The following is a 6,919-nucleotide window of genomic DNA, read 5'->3' on the forward strand; positions in this document are numbered from 1 at the left end:
TTTTAGGGAACCTGACTCTAGCCAGTAATCTATGCTAGATCAACTCTTCTCAATGGCGAATCCCACGCCATTTTGTCTCTTTGGCTTGCCAACCTCTGACGCAGTAAGTTAACGAACCGACTGTGTAATCCTTCCAAAACATACAAAGCGGCCGTCTTTGCATATGTTGAAAAGCTTACTTCTTAAGGGCCATGGACGGAAGCGTCAGCCCGTAGTGCGGAGAAACGATGAATACTTGGCGAGAAGGCTAAGTATGGATTCTAGGCCTCAAGAACCCTTTTTTGGGAATATTGACAACTTTCGGCTAGATAGGTTTTAGTGGCCATGATAATGGTGGAAAAGAAAATAAATATAAAAATAGAAAAGGGGATTTTATTGAAAGAAAATATGAAGAAATAAAAGCCTAGACTTTCAGGGGAGAGTGTTTACAGAAAATGATGAATCCCCAATAGAGTTACTTCACCCCCTATTTATAGTGCTAGGGAGATAGTCTAATTTAACTTAAATTCTAAAAAGATAAATACAATTAATTAAAGATAAATAAAGATAAATAAAATAAAATCCTAAAATTAAATAATCCTAATAATTATCTTAATATTAATTATCCTAATAAAATAGAGTCTTATAAAATAAAATCTCTTTTTTTGCATTTTTAGTCCTTGTGTCTTCCATGCTTGCACTTTTGGCACAATTTTGTTCCTGCGTCGCATATCAGCCCATTGTGTCTTCAAATTTGCACTTTTGTCCCTTAATTTTGCTTTTGCCTCCAAATCAGTCCCTAATCGATAAAAAGACATGAATAGCTCAAATTAGTAGGATCAAACCCAGAATAAGCACATGATTAATACATAAAATACGTTATTCTAGAGCATTATCAAATTCCCCCTACTTAGCCCATGCTTACCTTCAAGTATGGTTCCTGTCCACTGTGCAAATTAAATCCTACCATGAAAGAAGTACTACTCCAAAGTTTAATAAAAATTAGTGAAACTGCATACGAAAAATAAAGAGAACCTTTAGCTTGATTTAAGTAAAATTGAAAAAGTGTTCCAATTAACACACATAAAATTAAGATCGACTTGGATTATTTCATGAAAATTAGGTAATTTACCAAACCTATCAAGACACCCTATTCGTTTTTACCTTTAGTCCTCACATTTTATTAATATGACTTTTTTTCTTTTTTTATAGAATTTTGATTTAATTTATTTATTTTTACTTAGGAATATATTGAACCTTTTAACACGAAGACAGATGACAGCCAAGCACCCCACCCCCGTTACTCAGCCCAACATACTCCTAATTTTTAATTTTTCTAAAAATATATCGAACCTTTTGAGGCGAAGAGAGATGACAGCCAAGCACCTCACCCCGGTTACTCAGCCCAACACATTCTTAGAAATTAATTCCGGTTAGCGGAGTTTTACCTAACACGTCACACAATCTTTTGACGCGAAATAGGATGATAACCCAAGCACCCTACCCCGGTTACTCAGCTAGTCACGTCTTAAGCTGCACTCATAACCATGGAAACATTATTATTATTATTAAACGAAATTTTAATTTTGGTGGACTTAGGAAAAACAATCAAGTGTCAAAAATAAGTTTCAGAAACCACCTTAATAGTCATGAAAATATTTTAAGCATGCAATTATATTAAGTTTCCTCTTGTATTTAGACTTAATCAAATTTACCAAAATCAAGATAGGGTTAACTTCATTAATTATAATTATTTAAACTAAAAGAAATAAAACAGTGGAGATGAAATCTATCAAGCAAAATCATAATTAACTCAGTAGATAAGACTCATGCATGTGGGTCAAACAGTGGGCAAGTCGTGGTCAAATTCTTGGGCAAGAAAAGAGGCAAAATATGCTTAAAAAAATTATATGGGCAGCAACAACCAAATCAGCAGCTAAAATGACAGAAATAATAAGGAATGCCTCCCCCCTACTTAAAACACATAGTCCTCGATGTGGAATACATAAAATAGGAGAAAAATGTGTAGAGGAACTCCCCATATAATTACTGTCGTTCAAGTATGATGGTAATGAGATCCACTAGTTGCTGGCCAAAAGTGTCGAGTAGGGGCTGTTTGGCTGCAGATTTTTCGTTTCTCCTTTCTTCCTATCTTCGTTTCGATTTACCTAAAAGAAGAGAATTTTATTAATATATGAAAATAATAAATAATAAAATAATAAGATAAAATAAATAAAAATAAAATAAAAATTGGGTTGCCTCCCAACAAGCTCTTGTTTAACGTCGCTAGCTTGACGCCTCAACTAGTATTAGGGCCGTTCCAGCTAAATTCTTTCGTTCGTATGGGCTTTGAAATTCTCATTTTTTATCACGTCCACCATATTTGGGTTTAATCGTCTTTGCGCCTCTTTCTTTGGTTCCGTATTTTCCTCCAAGGGGTTGATCCCTTTTAAGTCGGCAATGGTCTCATCATTATCTAAAAATGTGCATTTGAGATGTTCGGGAAGTGGTTTTAATTTCAGACCTGGTGCCTACACAACAAAAGGTAGAAGTTTAGTATTCATAGGAGCCAATAATTTATTAACAGATTCAAAATCATCAAACATCATTTTAGATTTATCTCCATAAGATGGCTCAAAAGTTTTTTCTACTGATGAGTCAATTATGTCGACACGGTTTACGTCCAAGACTTCACTTGGGTGACTAATAGTGCCATAAATGTTAAACTTCACGATCTCCCCATCAAACTCCATTGTGAGGATTCCGCTTCGTACGTTAATCTTAGTATTCGTAGTACTAAGGAAAGGTCGCCCCAACAAGATGTCTGAAGACCCAAGAGCGTTATCCTCCTCCATTTTTATCACGTAGAAATCTGCAGGGAAGATAAGCCCATTAAATTTGACTAATACGTCCTCGAGGACTCCTTCGGGATGCACAATGGACCTGTCTGCCAATTGAATGATAACACCTGTCTTTGTCAAAAAACCCGCGTTAAGTGATTCATAAATAGAATAAGGCATAACATTTATGGAGGCCCCTAAATCACACATAGCCTTCTTAATTCCTAAATGACCTATTTTGCAGGGTATTGCAAATATGCCTCTATCTTCACATTTTGCTGGCATTTTCTGCTGTAACACTGCAGATACATTCTCACCAACACTTACCTTTTCATTACCTATTAATTTTCGTTTGTTGGTGCAAAGCTCTTTGAGGAACTTGGCATACCGCAGAATCTGTCTAATGGCATCTAACAGTGGTAAATTGATTTCGACATTCCTGAATGTTTCGAAGATCTCCTTGTCTTCCTTAATTTTTCGTCACTGATTTAACCGTCCTGGGAATGAAGGTTGAATTTTTGGCAGTGGGGGTTTCGCTCGGACTTGTTCATCATTTTTGGGTTTTTCCTGGGCAATTTCTTGGCCAAGATTTCTGCCAAGAATTGGTTCCGATACCTTTCCACTTCGCAATGTCACTGCATTTGCGTGTTGTCTTGGATTAGGTTCTGTTTGTGACGGCAGCTTCCCTTGTAAGTTTAATTTCTCAATTGATATGGTCAATTCTCTTAAAGATGCCTCGGTTTTTTGTTGAAAATCAAGCATATTAGCTGCTAATTTATTGACCAATGTTTCTAGAGAATTACCTGAATCTTGTGGCTGCTGTGGAACCCAATTTTGGTATGGCTGGTTATATAGTGGATTGGCCCCATAACTTAAGTTAGGCTGGTCCCTCCATCCTGAGTTGTAGGTATTTGCGTAAGGGTCGTATCGCCTTTGTGGTGGCCTAGAAAAATTTCTCGCAGCATCTAAATGAGCCATAGTATCATCATTCAAACTGGGACATGCATCAATTGTATGTTCAGGGGTAGCACATATTCCGCATACTCGGGCTGTCTTTACTTTTTTTGCAACAAGAGAATTCAAAATATTAGCAATTCTATCAACTTTATCTTCTAAGGTTGAATTACTTAACTGATGAACCCTTCTAGGGGGTTCAGGATTAGCTCGGAATTGCTGAGAATTTGCAGCCATCGTGGAGATCAAGTCTCTTACTTGTTGTGGAGTCATATTGACCAACGCTCCTCCACTTGTGGCGTCTACCATATTCATTTTCATGGGTTTTAGGCCTTCATAAAAGTACTAGAGCAAAGACTGTTCCGTTATACCGTGTTGTGGGCAACTTGTACACAACTTCTTAAATCGCTCCCAATAGTCTTATAGAGTCTCTGCGTTTTTTTGCCTTATGCCCACGATTTCTCTTCTTAACTCAGCCGTTCATGATGTAGGGAAAAACCTATTAAGAAATAAGCGAGATAGATCAGCCCAAGTTGTAATGAATCCAGGAGGTAAATAAAATAACCATTCCCTAGCTAAATCTGCTAAGGAAAAAGGGAAAGCGCGCAATTTAATTTGATCCTCAATTACCCCCTGAGGTTTCATACTCAAACAAACCATATGGAATTCTTTTAAATGCTTGTGGGAGTTTTCATTTTGTAACCCACGGAAAGTTGGCAGTAGCTGAATCAAGCCTGACTTTAATTCAAAATCAGTATCCATAGTAGGATACGCGATGCATAGTGGCGGTTGTTCTGTCTGCGCTTCGACCAGTTGTCGAATTGTCTGAGCCATAGGTTGAAGTGCTAAATTAGGGTTTTCGTCAACCCTAGTGTTAAACACTTCTTCAGGGGAATCGACTTCGACTTTTTCGCTTTCAAAAGTTTGAGTAGGGTTTTCGTTAACCCTAGACTCTACTTCGTCGTCGATTCTGATTTTTGACGGTGGATTGCTTTGAGTTCTAATCACCGTTGACTGCTTTTTTCTTAGCTTTGTTTCCTTGCGATTAGATCTCGCAGTCTTTTCAATCTCCGAATCAAACGCAAGAGTTCCTGGAGCAGATCTGGTCATAAGAAACAAAAAATAAGATTAGTACGTTATCGATCCCCAGCAACGGCGCCAAAATTTGATGCGATCGTTGAGAGTACCAAAAATATCCTATTCCCTGTAAAATAATAAAAATAACAGTAAAGGGGAAGTAGGGTCGAATCCTCAAGGACCGGATTGTACGAATGTTCGTTTCTTGAAATCTTGGCCAAGAAACTTGCGTTCCTGAAAAAATAAAAAAATAAAAAACAGAATTAAGAATTTCGATTTGGAAAAATAAAAATAGTATTTAAATTAAATTAAAATTGCGAAATTAAATAAATGACAGAAATTGAGATGGAGAATATATAAAAATAATAAAGAGAGTTAAAGGAAAATAAATTCTTATTGGTAGATTCCAGCCTCCAGTTGTCTCATTCCGCCTTGGGTTCAATCCTCGGCGTTTAAATAACCCTTCTCAACTCAAGTAAGTCAGTTATAGTGAAAGAGGACGCCTACGACCACCAGCTCCAAAGATTGGACTTACGATTTTTAGGGAACTTGACTCTAGCCAGTAATCTATGCTAGATCAACGCTTCTCAATGGCGAATCCCACGCCATTTTTTCTCTTTGGCTTGCCAACCTCTAACGCAGTAAGTTAACGAACCGACTGTGTAATCCTTCCAAAACATACAAAGTGGCCGCCTTTGCATATGCTGAAAAGCTTACTTCTTAAGGGCCATGGACGGAAGCGTCAACCCATAGTGCGGAGAAACGATGAATACTTGGCAAGAAGGCTAAATACGGATTCTAGGCTTCAAGAACCTTTTTTTGGGAATATTGACAACTTTCGGCTAAATAGGTTTTAGTGGCCATGATAATGGTGGAAAAGAAAATAAATATAAAAATGGAAAAGGGGATTTTATTGAAAGAAAATATGAAGAAATAAAAGCCTAGACTTTCAGGGGAGAGTGTTTACAGAAAATGATGAATCCCCAATAGAGTCACTTCACCCCCTATTTATAGTGTTAGGGAGATAGTCTAATTTAACTTAAATTCTAAAAAGATAAATACAATTAATTAAAGATAAATAAAGATAATTAAAATAAAATCTTAAAATTAAATAATCCTAATAATTATGTTAATATTAATTATCCTAATAAAATGGAGTCTTATAAAATAAAATCTCTTCTTTTTGCGTTTTTAGTCCTTGTGTCTTCCATGCTTTGCACTTTTGGCACAATCTTTTTCCTGCGTCGCATATCAGCCCATTGTGTCTTCAAATTCGCACTTTTGTCCCTTAATTTTGCTTTTGCCTCCAAATCAGTCCCTAATCGATAAAAAGACATAAATAGCTCAAATTAGTAGGATCAAGCCCAGAATAAACATATGGTTAATACATAAAAATACGTTATTTTGGAGCATTATCAAATATTATATTCCTGATTGAAATTCTAATTTCCTTGCCAAATGATGGATTTTCTTTAAGTGTTACAACTTTAAAATCACTCAATTACAAATTTTATTCAATGTAACTTACCTTAATAGAATTTTCTTTAATCTAATGATCGGATTTTTATTTTCCCTTTTGATTTGAGGACTCATTTCATTACATAACATATAATTTAAATTTAATTCTTCAATCGATACTTATTTCTTACATGTTCAATAAATATATAATGTTGATTTACATCGATATCATTTGATTAAATTTTATGTAAAATAATAAAATTTTAAATCACATTCAAATAATTGACAAAAAAAATCATATTCAAATACATATGTGAAATGTCTATTGTAACTCGATTACTATCTCTTTCTAGCAAGGCATTTATCCAAAAATACCCACTTTAGATCGTATAAACCTTCTTCACTAACGAGATTCCGTCCAAATATCTTTTTACACTCAAAACTCTACTAAAATGGAATAATATCACAAATGGTTTCTCATAATTTTATCAAAATTTCAAGATAAATTAGAAAAAAGGAAATTAAAAAATTAAAGGTCATATTTACTTCTAGTTCAAACCAAATTCTTTGCTTCAAACCTAATAATATAGTTTTAAAATGAAAAAAAAGCA

This window comes from Gossypium hirsutum, chromosome A08 (assembly GCF_007990345.1).
Source record: "Gossypium hirsutum isolate 1008001.06 chromosome A08, Gossypium_hirsutum_v2.1, whole genome shotgun sequence".
Lineage (NCBI taxonomy): Eukaryota > Viridiplantae > Streptophyta > Magnoliopsida > Malvales > Malvaceae > Gossypium > Gossypium hirsutum.